At 38.8% G+C, this 15,893-nt stretch overlaps 1 long non-coding RNA gene across 1 annotated transcript in view; it reads right to left on the reverse strand.

Moving 5' to 3' along the window:
• Positions 1-8,108: 8,108 nt before the first annotated feature.
• LOC117669449 (uncharacterized) overlaps positions 8,109-15,893 on the reverse strand; it is a 70,586-nt gene continuing 62,801 nt past the window's right edge. Inside the window, exons 2-3 of the long non-coding RNA XR_009623145.2 lie at positions 14,499-14,871; positions 8,109-8,362 (exon numbers count right to left, since the gene is read on the reverse strand). This is a non-coding gene — a long non-coding RNA (uncharacterized LOC117669449). The remainder of the gene's footprint in view (positions 8,363-14,498; positions 14,872-15,893) is intronic.

Genomic DNA, 15,893 nt, shown 5'->3' on the forward strand with positions numbered 1-15,893 from the left:
CATCCAGTTTTGGTTGCCATGATGTAAAAAAGATATGGAGACTCTAGAAAGAGTGCAGAGAAGAACAACAAAGATGATTAGGGGACTGGAAGCTAAAACATATGAAGAACGGTTGCAAGAACTGGGTATGTCTAGTTCAGTGGTGGGCTGCTGCCGATTCGGACCGGTTCTAGTGAACCGGTAGTTCTGACCATCAGCTGGCCCCACCCACCCACCCCACCCTATCCTGTCCAATATTTTCTTCTTTCTGGCTTAGCTGATTTGCGCGGCACAGCTGATTTCCACACCTCTGCTATTCTACTGACCAGGGCTGCCTTAGAAGGTAAGCAACTGAACTTCAAATTACTGTATTTTGAATGCTGCGCACAAGTGTGTTAGGTGCGTGCATGCACGAAGCACACGCTCACAGAACTGGTTGTTAAACTGGTTACAGCCCACCACTGGTCTAGTTTAATGAAAAGTTTAATGAAAAGAAGGACTAGGAGTGACATGATAGCAGAGTTCTAATATCTCAGGGGCTGCTACAAAGAAAAGGGAGTCAAGCTATTCTCCAAAGCACCTGAGGGCAGGACAAGAAGCAATGGGTGGAAACTAATCAAGGAGAGAAGCAACCTAGAACTAAGGAGAAATTTCCTGACAGTTAGAACAATTAATCAGTGGAACAACTTGCCTCCAGAAGTTATGAATGCTCCAACAATGGAAGTTTTTAAGAAGAAATTGGATAACCATTTGTCTGAAGTGGTGTAGGGTTTCCTGGCTAATCAGGGGGTTGGACTAGAAGAACTCCATGGTCCCTTCCAACCCTGTTATTCTGTTATTCTCCTCTTTCCTTATTTTTCCTTCCTTGCTCTCTTCCCATCTTTCCTTCTTCTTCTTCTTTGTCTTTCCTCTTTCCCTTTCTCCTTTCCTGTCCCTCCTTGCATGCTCAAATGCAAAAGAGGAAACATTTCTCCTTTTACTTTGTTTTGCTAGCCCTCTGCTAGCGAAAATGGAGTTCGGAGGGACTTCATGCAGCCCCCCAGCCCTGTTTTCAGCTGCAACAGCCTCCTGCAGCCCTCTGCCAATGAAAACAGAGCTCCAGGCCATTTTTGCTGGCAGAGAGCTGCAGGAGGCCGTTGCAACCAAAAACAAAGCCTGGGAGGGGCGCATGTGGCTCTCCCAAACTCCATTTTCGCTGGCAGAGGCCAGTCCTGTGCTGTTTCAAGGGCAGCCCCGCGAGCCAGATCTAAGCACTCTACGGGGCTGGATCAGGCCCACAGGCCTTCGGTTTGACACCCCTGATCTAACCCATACTTAATATGATTATCAGAATGTCATGGGGTAATCATCTATCAAAAGCTTTGCAGAAATCAATACAGTGTTAAATCCAAAGCATTCTTATAATCTATTAAGAAATAAAGGCTATTATAGAAATATTTGTTTTTAACAAATAAGTGCTGATTTTTTTTCAAGTTACATATCGATTTTGTTCTAAAATCTTAGGTGTAAAATGTCAGTTTGTGGCAATCTAGTTTCTCCTTTTCCTTTTGAAAATAGGGAGTACATTTTGCTCTCCTCCAATCATCAGGCACTTAAAGGTTTCTCAATGATAAAATTCAGCCATTAATCAGTTAGTTCATTCAGTACTCTGTGATGAAAGATATCTGGCCATGGAGATTTAAATGTGCCCAGAACTCCAGAACCTTTTTCCTGCAAGACTTTTGAAGTGCTCTGTATGTCTCAGTTTTTAGCAAAATATAGCTACTCTGCCTTTAAACGATTTGAAGAAAGTTTAGGCCTTTCTATGGTTGAAGGCAACAAACAATTGTAGAAATACATTATAGTTGAGTAAATCAATGGTACAGTAAAAAGAAAAGTTTAAGAAAAGGTAGCATGTAGTGTATATTTTTTAATAATATGGGAGTAAACATGAACAAGAGTCATAAGGCTATCCTCCCACATGAATAGGAAACTAATGTGACAAATACAATCCCTGAGTTGGTGGAAAACTGAAAGAAGGTTAAAAAAAACACTTCAAAAACATTTGTCACTGATCCTAATTAGAAAAAAATGGAAGAGTTTCTGAGGAAAAAAATGAAATAACTGAGTGGGTGGAAGTAGCAGAGAACTGGCACTATCTCCAAATGTCCTCTGAAAACCACTTTATTGTGGTTAGAGAAATTGGGAGTGAGGAGCATTTCAATGAATGTCCATGTATGTAGGCAGTATTTTCTGATTATTTTTACTTATTTATTAAATTTATGTGCCATCCATCTCATCCAGAGGCAACTCTGGGCAGCTTACAAACATTAAAACCAGTCAACATTAAAAGAAATAAAATAATAATCATAGAAGAGATGAGAAAGAACTAGAGAAGATAACAAAATACAAAGATCTGCAAAAAGAGAGAAAACAACTGTAGCAAAAGAAAGCAAAGGTAGTACCAATAGTCATGAACAACTTGGGTTCCCACTTGCAATCCCAAAATGCTTGGAACACCACTTGAGTACCATCGGCATTGACAAATTCACCATCAGTCAATTGCAAAAGGCAGTTTTAATTGGGACAGTTTATGACTTGCAATAATACCTTTAACACCATCAAACATCAACACCTGCCTATACTTGGTTCTGGAGAAGGACTCGATAGCTGGATAAAAATGCCATATGCAATCTGGACATCTGGTTTGTCTGTAGTATGTAATAATAATTTATCATTAAAAGATGGGGGCAGGGGAGAAAGGACCACAAAGACCATTGGGGGAGGTAGGATCTTCTCTTAATTCTTAGTGAATGTAATGGATTAATCCAGAGTAAACACCCCCCTTCTTGGGCACCAGATTAGCTGGCAGAGCCAGATCTTCAGGCCCTGACAGAAAGACAAGGAGAGTCAATGCAGATATCATCTCAGGAGGCATGATGTTCTAAACGGCAGGAGCCACGGCAGACAAGGGTCTTCTCCTGGACCCAGTCAGTCAGAATTCCTTGTGTGATAGGATCTGCAGCATGCTCTCTCTGCCAGCATGGGTGGACTAGGCCAATCCCATTGGAGTGAGACAGTTCCTCAGATAGCCTGGACCCATATTTTGTGTCCACCATTAGCCAAAGCAATGGTGTAGGTTTTTTTATAATCATTTCACTTTGATTAATGGATTAATTAGTTGAATTGCTATATTTGTTAATTGAAAGGTCTTGGCCATCATTTTAGATCCTCCAAAATGCCCTAGGTACTTCGTGCCACCTTTCAGGAAGAGACATGAAAGGAGGGAATAGCCAGAGAATGGTAAAAAGTGTTTCAAGTGGGGTAAAAAAAAAAAGGGAGAAAGATGGGAAAGCTTCAGAATTTTTTAAAATGCCTTTTAGAGATTTTTGTTCTTTTTCCTCTCTTGAGGGTACCTAAGTACCTTTCGTACTTCCGCTGCACAGCCAATGGCATTTATCCAACCTGGTTAGTTCTCTGCTAGTCCATGCTCCGAGATCTTTGTCTCCAAGGAATATGCAGGATGTACTGGTGTGACCTGTGTTTTCTCAAGGGAATTGAGTCCCCAAGCAAACAGAGAGAAGAGACAAATGTTAATGGTTCTGAGAGGCTGGAGAAAGGACAGCTGCATCTCTAGCCTAGACTTTTAAGTAACCTTAAATAATTGCCGTGTTTTTCCTGCTCTTTTTTGACTGGTTCACAAACTGCTGAGATCTGTTCTTTCCGACACCACAGAGGATCTCATTTAGAGTGTACAATCACCAATGCACAAAGGACTTCCAGCCTTCTCCCCAAGCTTGAATGCCTCTCCCCTGCTGCCTGTCACAGTGCCCAGCTAGCAATGAATGACAAACCTTCCATAGTGATAGGTCTCCTGTCAGTCCCACACCAGAGGAGAAATTGAATCTTTTGTTCATTCTTGAATGCTTCTAATTTCCTTCACCTGAGAGGCCTGGGGTGGGGGGGCAGAAGTATTTTTCCTTTGCCCAGGGTTCAGCCATGTGACTCTCATTAATGTACATTATGGCTACACAGTTCAAAGCTGTGTATCTCTTGCTGAAGGTTTATCCCATGGTGCTGTCACTTTGCAAAGACTCCTTCGATTTGCAATAATCGCTGCATGGAGTGAAAATTGGAAGAAGCTTTTTCCTCCTCACAAGTGGAATTGCAGTTCATTTATCACATCAACATCTTAGATTACATAGGTAGTGATGAGGAATGGCAGAGAAAAGAAGACAGACAACACTTTTCACTTGTTCCTCTCCTTACTGTGAGATCACAAAAAGAAGATAACAATCTCCTTTTTTACTATAATAAAGGAGGAAAGGCAAGGAAAGGAAAGGCAAGGAAAGGCAAGGCAAGGAAAGGCTCCTTAGTCACTGTGCAAGGAAATATACCTAATACACAACTTGCTTTCATGACAGTAGGCTTCATGTTTATGGTCAAGGATTGAAATGATCCATGAATGTAGCATAATCTAGCTTGTTCATTAAAAGAGTCCAGGAATTAGCCATGAATAAGCATTATTATATTGTATGAAAAACATTATTTACATGGCTATCCAAAACGAAAATATCTCTTTGATAAGAAGTCTCTCACAATAGCTACATAACTGATGCTCACTTGCTTTCAGTTTTCCAAAACAGATGGATAACAGGTATTTGGTTAGGAGCACAAAAGTTTAGAAAAAGCCGCCCTGAGTCTTCGGAGAGGGGCGGCATACAAATTGAATTAATAATAAAAATGGCAGGACGTACAATCCAAATCAATTAAATCATTCAACTGACCTAATAAACTAAATTTAATAAAAAGTAACATGATGGGTCCTTGGTGCTCTCTGAGCTTGCTTGTTTTCTTGCAAACGTAGGTAGCATGATCAGTGCTAGTAAGGAGTGCTGTTTGCTGTCAGTTTATATTTTGGTGTCTTGCCTGCCTGTGTGTGGAGGGGAGGGAGCGGTTTTAAAGATTATTTGGTTGGGCTGTTTACTGATGGCTCTTTGGCAATTTCTTGATTGGGGTATTGCTTACTTTATTGTTGGTCTGACGTTAACCTTGGAGTTAATCTATGCTGATTTGAGTGCTGATTACTGGTGGAGAGGTACTGAAGTCTTTTTCTCTGTTGGGCTGGTTGAGTATCTCTTTTGCATAGTCTATAGATGTTGTTAATGTCTATGTGTCTACTGATGACTGATTTGTCAGAGTGCCCAGCTTCAAGAAATTCCCTGGTATTTTTGGATTTGGCCTGGTTTAGGATTGTCACGTTTTTCCAATTGAAATTATAGTTAATGTCTATATGTTGTAAAGTTAAAGAATTTTTGTTGTGTCTTCTGACTGCCAGTTGGTGTTCATGGGTGCATTCTGCCAGTCTTCTGCTTGTTTGTCCTACATAATGGTTGTTGTAGTTCTTACATTGTACGTTGTTGATGACTCCTGTTTTTTCTTCTGGGATTGTTAGGTCTTTTGGTTTGCTTAAGATGTTTTGAAGGGCTTTAGTTGGCTTGTGTGCTACGCTGATTCCATTTGGTTGTAGTAGTCTGTGGTTTCTGAGATATTCTTAATGTATGGCAGTGTAATTCTTTTTAGGGTTTGTGTTGGTTATGCTGTATTGGGTTGAGTGGTCAGGGACTTTTTGATAAAGCTGTATGGGTCTCCATTTTATTGGAATGTGTTGTATAGTTGCTCCATTTCCTTTTTCTGCTGTTCTGGGTTGCTGCACTGTGTTTGGGCTTGTTTAAATAAAGTCCTTACGCAGCTTCTCTTGTGGCAGGTTGAGTTGTTGCTTTGGTAATGGAGCACCTGGTTAGTATGGGTGGTTCTTCTGTAGACTTGTCTTTCTAGTTTGCCATTGTGGTCTCTGCTGATCAGGATGTCCAGGAAAAGTGGCGAGTTATTGTTTTCTTTTTCTCTAGTAGGCCTCCCTGCAGCCACCTGGGAGCAAAAAGGGGGCACGGGGGGGGGGCACACCCCCATGCCTCGTTTTGGGCCAGTAGGCCTTCCTGCACTTAACTGGGAGTCAAAATAGGGCGCATGGGGACTTCTGGAAGAGGCGGGGCAGAGCAGGGCGGGGCCAGCCAGCAATTTAACAACCAGTTCGGCTGAAGTGGTGCGGACCGGTTGAATCCCACCACTGATTGTGATGACTGAATGGTCACTATGAGGATACATAGGCAGAAGACTAGCAAAGTGCATCCATGAACATCAGCTTTAAAAATGATATGATGAAAACTCCTTAATTTCACAACACATGGACCGATTAATCATAGTAGCCTCCTAGACCCAGCTAAATCCAAAAATGCTAAAGAATTCCTGGAAGCTTGGCACTCAGAAAACTAGCTATCAACAGACATGTAGAGATAAACAACAACCATTCAAAAAAAGCAACAGCTAAAAAATTAAAAAGGAAACAGAAAGGCCAGAACATGTCCTCACCAGCAATCAACACCCAGATAAGCATGGATTAACACCAGGATTAACACAAGACAAACAATCAAGTAGTAAACACTACCCTAATCAAGGAATTACCAACTCAAACAAACAAGTAGTAAACAATAGCCTAGTCAAGAAACTACCAGAAGAAAATAACAACAACCCAAGTAGCTTGAAGGACAAGCTACTGTTATATAAATAGAGAGCAACCTCTACTCCTTTCTAGCACTGAAGATGTTTCCTAGTTAGGTAACAAAATGTCTGCAAGCAAACTACCAAGCTCAGACAGCACTCCACAATTCAGCCCTACATTCTCTTCTATGGATAATTACAAATAGCAGCTAACAGATATTATAATCTTGCCTATCACACAATTGAAACAACCACACTTTTGTTGGACTAAAGACTAAGGAGCCTTCAGGTAGAAAAGCCTTGAAGTCTCCTTTTAAATCATTTATGTCATAGAATACTGAAACCGATTAACATTGAGAAACAGTATATAAACTTATACTTTATTAATACTGCATAGCTTGTTTAATTATAGATAAGGAATATGCGTCTTTTATGACAGTAGAGCAACAGACGTCTTTCCACTGGTTTCCTTCTGATTCTTGTTTTCCAATTACAATTTCTGAAAAGTTTGACAATCTTAACATCAGCAAAAAAATGAGAGCAAAGCACAAAACTTGTTTGTTGGAACTGTCTGTTTCCATCACAAATGTTTATACTGTATGATCGGAGACTCTTGTCACAAAATTTGATATCAATTTACAAAAGATGTCTGACTTAATATTTAAATAATATACAGGTATGTTTTCACTGCACATACAATATTTTGCCCCATCATAAATATTTAGGAATACATCATGGATACCCTTATGAATGCTACTTCCTCAGGCAGTGATGTGGGAAACATTTGTGAAATGGGCAGCTACCGTATTTTTTGGAGTATAAGATGCACCGGAGTATAAGATGCAGCTTAGTTTTTGGGGAGAAAAATAGGAAAAAAAATCTGCCTACCAGGTAGTCATCTGGCTAGCGTCCTTAGTCTGGTCAGCTTCAGCACATTAATTTTCTGGTTTTTATCCCCTGCTTTGGGATAAAAAACAGCTTCTAAAGCCCAACTGATCTTTGGAGAGAGAAGCAATGAGAAAAACAGGCAAACCACGGAGATCGCTTCACTCTGCTAGCGCCTAGTTAGGACTGGAAAAAAACTTCACAGCTGAGAGTCGGAGGGAGCAGGCAAAGCGCTTCACTGCTAGCACCTCCTTAGGGCTGAAAAGAAGCTTCACAGCTGAGAGTCGGAGGGAGCAGGCAAAGCAGGGAAGCGGAGATCACTTCACTCGTTAGCGCCTCATTAGGGCTGAAAAAAAGCTTCGAAAAAATTACATTCAGAGTATAATATGCACTCAAATTTTCAGCCTCTTTTAGGAGGGAAAAATGTGTCTTATACTCCAAAAAATATGGTATATATATATTTGATTAACAAAATTTTCTCACAGTCTCTTTTGTAATTTCTAAAGCCAGTGAAAGCAAGCTCTCTATATTTTAAACTATGGACATGCTGGTTACAGGAGGAGTGTTTATAGGAATAATAGAGAAGACTCACTGGTTTGACCTCTTTAGTGAAAAGAGGTCCCCCCCCCCACTCCTTGGATCACCAATGTGACCTCTAAGGGTACCATGATAACTCAAACATTTTTTGGCATCCATCAAAGGTTTTTGCAATACATTATTATTTGGGTGTTGGGCGGGGGCAGCAGGACAGAATAGAAACCAAAGCAGTGGCCTCTTTGTTGCATACTGTTTTATTTCTAAAATGTAACCCAAATGTACTCAGATGCTTACAGGGTGACGGGTAGGGAGGAGATGCTGCAAAGAGCGTAAGTTTCTAGCTGTTTGGGAAAGGCCTGGAGAAGAATTCCCCGTCCTCTCCTTGGGAGCTCCAGGGAGGCCTGTAGGAGAAAGGAGTTAAATCCTGGAAAAGAAAAAAATCTTTTAAGAAAGTCTGTTGGCTGGCACAGGGGAAAAGAGCAAGACCGATAATTAAGTGAACAGGAATTTGTGTGGGTAATCAATTCTAGGAAATCCAGTTAGGTGTGAATACCTTTAGCCCAGCATTTATATTTTTAATGGTAGAAAAAGAATTTTAAAAAGTATGTGCTTCAATTTCTTTATTTCCAATTGAAATGGGAAAAATGACGGTGGTCTTAGAAAGTGGAAAAGAAATCAGTAGTGATTAAAAAAAGAAGAAAAAAGTAACAAAATCAATCACCAATGTTGCAATATTTTCAGGATCAGACTCAATAAAGATAATAGGAGTTAGAGCTTTAAATATATTTCTTTTTAATTATGATAGGCATTCTATATTCACTGAATATTCAAGGTAGAAGCAACGAGAATGGTGAGGGTGGCTCCTTATATATACAAGGGGTGGAGCTAGGAATGGGAGTGGTAAGTTATGAATACATTAAAGTCCAAAGAATAAGTTAACCTCTGATGTTCCATATATACATTATTTACACATTGGAGAATAAGGCATTTACATCTGACAAATCCCCCTCTAAATGCCGGTTCGTTACACAACACCAATTACATTCTGATTCAGGACAATATAATACATATAATTTAGAAGTTAAATATTTGTGTTGTTTAGAAGGTAAGGGTTTTGTTAATATGTCAGCTAATTGTTCAGAAGTATCGCAATGTATTGCTTTAATGAATCCGTCTTGAGACAGTTGTCTCACATGCTTAAACTTTATATCAATATGCCTGGACCTTTGTCCAATTGCATCGGATCTGGATATTTCAATGGCCGCTTTATTGTCTTCATGCATAATAAATGGTAAAGTGGGTTTCTTCCAAACATCAGTGATCAGATCATTGAACCATACAAGGTTATTTGCAGCCTTGGACAAACAAACATATTCCGCTTCTGTAGTAGAAGTGGCTACTAGTTCTTGTTTACCAGTATACCAGTAAACTGGACAATCATTCAATAGAAAAACATAACCAGAAGTACTCTTCCTGCATGATGTATCACCAGCCCAATCTGCATCAGCATAACAAGTAATTTTTGGTTCTCTGTCATTATTGGGTTCCAACATTAAACAAAAATCTAATGTACCCTTCAGATATCTTAGAATTCTTTTGACAGCTTCCCAATGATACAAGGTTGGTTTACTAACATATCTTGACAATAGATTGAGAGGTAATGCAATATCTGGCCTAGTCCAATTAGATATATAGAGGAGTGAACCTATAACTGATCTGTAAAATGTGTTGTCTTTAAACTCAGGGGAAGATTCATCAGTGTTTCTAAGAAAATCAGTTTGCATAGGGGTGTCACAGGTTTTGGCATTATTTAAGTTACATTTGTTTAGGAGTTCGATGATTTTATCTTTCTGTGTAAGTTTGAATCCCCTTTTAGTTTTGTTAATTTGCACACCAAGGTATTTATTCACTTTACCCAGGGATTTCAGTGAGAAGTGTTCATTTAACTTATTTACAAAGATTTCCCTGCTCTCTTTATGCTTTCCAATGTATAAAATATCGTCCACGTAAATTAATACAAATTCAATATGATCATTACTCTTTTTTACAAAGAAACAGTTATCAGCAGTGGTGGCGTTGAAATCCATGGTCTTAAGTACTTTTACCAAGCAATCGTACCATCTTTTGCCGGATTGCTTTAATCCGTACAGACTCTTATTTAATAACCAAATTTCGTTCTTATTAGTGTATTGACTGTGTGGTGCTCTTACATATATTTCCTTATCTAATTTTGCATGTAAGTATGCGGTCTGTATGTCATATTGGAATACGTCCAGATTGAGTGCAGAAGCTACTACAAGGGCTGTTTTGACACTCTCTGTTCTCACTGTGGGTGAATATGTATCAGTATAGTCTTCTGGATATTTTTGTGCATAGCCTTGTGCAACTAGTCTAGCCTTGTATAAGGTATTGCCTCCTTCTAAGTTCTTAATTTTATAAATCCACCTGGTACCTATAATTGTTTTATCCTTAGGTGCGATCGCAGGTGTGAATACATTTAATCCTTGTAAACTTTCCATCTCTTTTTCCATAGCTAGTTCCCATTTTTCTCTTTCTTCATGTGGAAGTTTCAATACTTCTTCATATGTATTAGGTGTTATTTGTTCTCCATTCATATGCATTATGTAATCTTTGTATTTATTTGGTATTTGGTTTCTATTGTTTCTAATAGTTCTTTCTGGCTTGCTATGGTTATCATGCAAATATCTAGCTTCCTTTTTTGTTAATGTGTCTGTCTTTATTTTATGCTGACTATTAGTCCAAGTTTTGGTTTTGTTCTTACTTTTGTTAATATTTTGATTTTCTGTTGTTCCTTCCTCGCAAGATATCGTATCTTTACATTTATTAGGAAATATTTCATTAAGGTGCAATTTTGACCAATTGGCCTGTTCATGGAACACAGCTGTTCTGGATACTATAAATTTGTTATTACTATCAATAAATCTGTACCCTTTGGTTCCAGTTTCGTATCCCATGAATCTTAATCTCCTGGATACGTTTTCTCCCTTTCTCCTCAATTGTTTAGGTATGTGTACGTCTGCAGTGACTCCAAATATGTGCATGTGTGATAATTTGGGTTTTCTATTGTACATCACCTCATATGGTGTCTTATTCACAATACTGGACCAGGTTCTATTTTGAGTGTAATTCGAATAATGTAATGCCTCTGACCAAAATTGTTTGCCTAAACCAGCATCCTCTAATGTGCACCTAATCATGGTTTGTAGTGTGGAATTTTTCCTCTCTGCAACTCCATTTTGAAATGCAGAAAAAGGATTGGACGTGAAATGTAACATTCCTCTATCCTTTAACCATTGGGAGAATTCTTTAGACATGAACTCACATCCCCTATCTGTCATAATTTGCTTTATTCTGATATTATGTTGTGTTTCTATACGTTTGTAGAATTCCTTAAATTTCTGAAATGTTTCATCCTTGTGCTTTAATGTGTAAACAAAACCATATCGGCTGTAGTCATCCACTATTGTTAGGAAGTAACGTTTTCTATAGGTAATTGAGGGACTTAATGGACCAACTAAGTCCATATGTACCAAATCAAAAATATTGTTAGTTGATCTGTTAGATTTTTTTGGTCTGGGACTGGTTTTTAGTTTGGTGGATTTACATACTGAGCATTCCAAATAATTTTCACAATTTTTTATTTTGACACCTTCTGCGTGTTCAGTCATTTTTTGTACTACAGGAAAGCTTGCATGTCCTAACTTCCTGTGTAAGATGTGAGCACACTCATCATGAATTGGTTTACCTATTTTTGGTTTCTTTTCCTTGTATGTAATTTTGTGATCATGAGTTATTCTACACTCATCATTGTCACTGTTACTGACATTTTCATCATCCGCTTCAATACAATCTTCCATATTTGAATCAATGTTATGTAAACATCTTTCTTTAGTTATCAGATAGGGTAGACCTCCTTTTATCATTACAGTACCTACATTTGTTTTGTTCTTTTCTATAGTTGCTTTCCCCTTTGAGAAAACTATATTGATATCAGATTCTCTGCTTAATTTTATGGCACTTAGTATGTTGTGAGGTATTTCTGGGATTAATAATACCCCCTCTATTTTCCCTAGACCAGGCAAGGTCACATTTCCTTTGCCTAGTACTTGAACCTTTTCTTGATTAGCTACCTTTATCACAAACTTATCTTCTATAAATGAAGATAATATACTTTTGTTGTTGGTGGTGTGATTTGTTGCACCAGAATCAATAAGCCAATTGTTATTCTCATCCTGCTGTGTTCTGGTGCTGTCTTGTTTATTTAGCCCATTCAGTGACCCAGATTTCCTCTCTTTTGAATTTTCTCTACCCCCTCTACCTTCTTTGTAATTTGGTGGACTTCTATATTTGTGTCTATCTGTGGAAGATTGTCTGTAATTATATTTGCTCTTATATTCTGGCCTATGTCTCTCTCTTGAGACTTTGGGGCAGTCTCTTCTACTATGTTCCCTGGATCCACAATTGTAGCATCTAAAGGCCTCATTATGTTTGTCTTGAAAGACTACTTTCCTAAAAGGTTTGTGGTCTGTTTGGTTACTGGATCGATTTTTTCTTGAATTGTCTTCTGCTATCAATTTGTTAGATAGGCTTTCTATGGATAAATATCCCAAATTAATGGTATCTAAGTGTGACATAAAGCTATCCCATGATGGATCAAGTGAATTGATAATAACACTTTTCATTGTTTGATCTGAAATCACTTCCCCCCTCAATTGTAGCTCAGCTCTTATTTTGTTTAGATTTATCAAATGCTCACTTATAGAAACCCCTGGTTTTACTCTAGAGGAAAAGAAATCCTTAGACATTCTTGTGGTTGTAGCTACGCTATCGCTGTGAAATAGATTAAACATGCATTGAATTATTTCCGATACTGTTAGGTTTGGTTTGATGCTATGATACATTGCAGGAGACACGCTAGATATTATTATGAAAAATGCTCTATGATGTAAACAATCTATTTTTAAGGTCCAAGGTCTTCTTGGAGGGCTAGTTATAAAGAATAGTAAATTTTCTTTCATGAAAATAACCTGAAGCTGTTGATACCACTCTTGTAAATTAATGCCATCAATTCTAAGTTTTGGGAAGTCACTGGGTAAGTTACCTACATTATTCTGTCCATTACTTACAACCTGGGGCAGTCCGTGATCTCTCAAGTGCAGGAAATTACAGAACGGCATTGGGATGCTTGCAATGAGTCTGCGCGGTTCTCTGGCCAGTTCTAGTCCTTCTGGGTCGTCTACGTAGTTTCGCACATGCGCGTTGCTCATTTCTTCTTTGGTGGCGTCGTGGAAGGTTCTCTCCCTTTCAGCTCTCTCGATCCGCTCCTCCTCAGATGAGTCGGTCTCTGGCTCGGTTTTTGGGGTTCTGGTGGTGGCGACGGTTCTTTTCTTCTTTTTGTGTGCGTTGGTATTCGATCTTGTCTGTGGTGTAGGGCGAAATCGGCATGGCTCTCTGGGCTCGGGCGTCGTCGCTTTCGAAGTCAGGATGGGAGCGTGCAGGTCTTGAGTCGCCGGTTTGATTTCTTGCTTCTTCGTAGATGTCTTGGTAATTTTCAGTCTTGGCCCAAAAGCAGCAAAAAGCGTTTTCATTGCTGATTTTACTTGAGATTTTGTTAAATCGTCTTCACTTTCTGATTTTGAATCATCTGAAGAGTTTGAGACTTCTTTCTCACTTTCTTCGTCTGATAGTGTTTTTCGCGCCAGAAATTTTGAACTGAGCGTTTTGATTGGCTCTGCTCCATTCTCTTTTGAAGTTCGTTGAAACCAAGATGGCTGCCATTCAAAATTTCGCGCGGGATCACATCTTTTCTTTTTAACAACTATTTTCTCAGTAGTCATCTCACTTACGGTTTTTTGATCTTTGGGTTTTTCTTTAATGACGTTTTTCTCTCTCGCTGCTCCGCTGTTCTTCAGCATCTCCTGGAGGTCCGCGATGAGACTTTCATCATTCTTTTGGCTTTTTAGTATCTTTAATATCTCTGACCTGAGTTCGTTATTTTCTATTTCGATTTCTTTCTGGTCATTATTTTCACTCATTAGTTCTTCTTCTTCAGTGGTGTATTCTTCGGATTCTCTCGAAATCGCATTGGTGGATTCGTTGATCATCTCTTGATCAGTTTCTATTTCTTTGCTGTAGGCCCTGGTGTTGGGCCTATCTTTCTTGGACATTTTTAATTACTTATTGAGTCAATGAACCATCCTCTGCTACCAGATTGTTGCAATATTTTCAGGATCAGACTCAATAAAGATAATAGGAGTTAGAGCTTTAAATATATTTCTTTTTAATTATGATAGGCATTCTATATTCACTGAATATTCAAGGTAGAAGCAACGAGAATGGTGAGGGTGGCTCCTTATATATACAAGGGGTGGAGCTAGGAATGGGAGTGGTAAGTTATGAATACATTAAAGTCCAAAGAATAAGTTAACCTCTGATGTTCCATATATACATTATTTACACATTGGAGAATAAGGCATTTACATCTGACAACCAAAATGTCTTTTTAGTCTTTTTGTGACTTTCATTTAAGAAGAGCTTACCTGGACATCCACTGGCTTCTTAGCCTGCACTCTTTTCAGGCTGGATCGATGCTTTCATAACAGACAAGCAAATAGCCACTTTTCTTCTTTTTCTATTCAGCCAGTAAGTAACTGACATTTAGCAGGCTGCTCCTGGCGTCATGGGGAGAGCTTGTTAAGGGGAGGACTGACGTAGGGACAATAAGAGCTATAACCTTCCGTTTTTAATGAACTTCTGACTTCGCAATGTTTGAGCTTCAATCTCCCCGCCCTTCCTATCAGCACCGTTTCCTTGCCGTTCTTCCTTTCTTCTCTTCATTTTGAACAAAGCAAAATAAAACCGCTCTTCAGACAAAACAATCCAACCAATCTTGGACTGATCATTCAAAATAAGCTGTAAACAAAAAAGAACAGGAACAAAAAGATTGATGTATGAAATTTTTCTCTGTAGAGCTAGGCCTCGTCATAAGGCAGGTATCCAATATCCTGTGTGTTTAATGGTTCCCCAAATATTCAGAGTAGCAAGTGACAACACAGAGTGAATTGGGAGGTCATATAAACCGAACTAATAAACAAATACAATCTCTGTGCAGTGAGAGGAACAAGGAACCAAAAGACAGACAGACAGACAGACAGATATCTGCCCTTGGAATCCCCATATTTGCATGTTAGCCTGCCAGCCTCTGGTCTCTCTCATTCACTTTCTTAATCTTCAATAAGAGAATGATACAGAAACTTCTAGATGGGGCCACAGATCCACTTGCAGATTACACTGAGATCTTTGCCAAATAAATGAAGCCATTTATCATCACACTAAATCCTGTATTTTTCTTTTTGTTTTCCTTTAAATGAGGATCCCTCTTTGCTTGTAGTCTGTCCAAACAGGTCTGTGTCCAGTCTCATTCTGATTCCCAGTTTCTGTTACTAAATGGGAGTAACAAAAATAGGACTGGCTAAATGGATCCAAATGCATAGCATAGCATAAGGATCTTAGCATTTTTCCAGTATGAAAGTCTAGAAGTGTAAAACTGTTACTTTTTTAAAAAACCAGTTATTTGAAGAAATTGGTTTTGTTCTTCTCAGAGGAGCAGCGATTGGCTGCAAAATTCCTGCACTGAATCATTTGCAAGAATGTGCAAATGATGGTTAGTCTGTGTGGATTTTTATGAAAGAATGAGTGAATAAATAGATGTGGTAACTATTCAAAATGTACACTAGATCTGATGTTCACAGAAGAGTGATTGCCTAGAGAACTGAATATAGAAAACATTATTCTGGTCATTGCCATATTTAGATCATTTATAGTTCAATTAAAATTAACTTTTCCCCAAGACCTTTGTATAGCAGAGCCTAGGGGTCTGATGCAAGGGTGGGATCCTACCGGTTTAACAACTGGTTCGCTAAGCGTGCGCTTCA

This window comes from Pantherophis guttatus, chromosome 5 (genome assembly GCF_059756535.1).
Source record: "Pantherophis guttatus breed Tessera chromosome 5, ASM5975653v1, whole genome shotgun sequence".
Classification (NCBI taxonomy): domain Eukaryota; kingdom Metazoa; phylum Chordata; class Lepidosauria; order Squamata; family Colubridae; genus Pantherophis; species Pantherophis guttatus.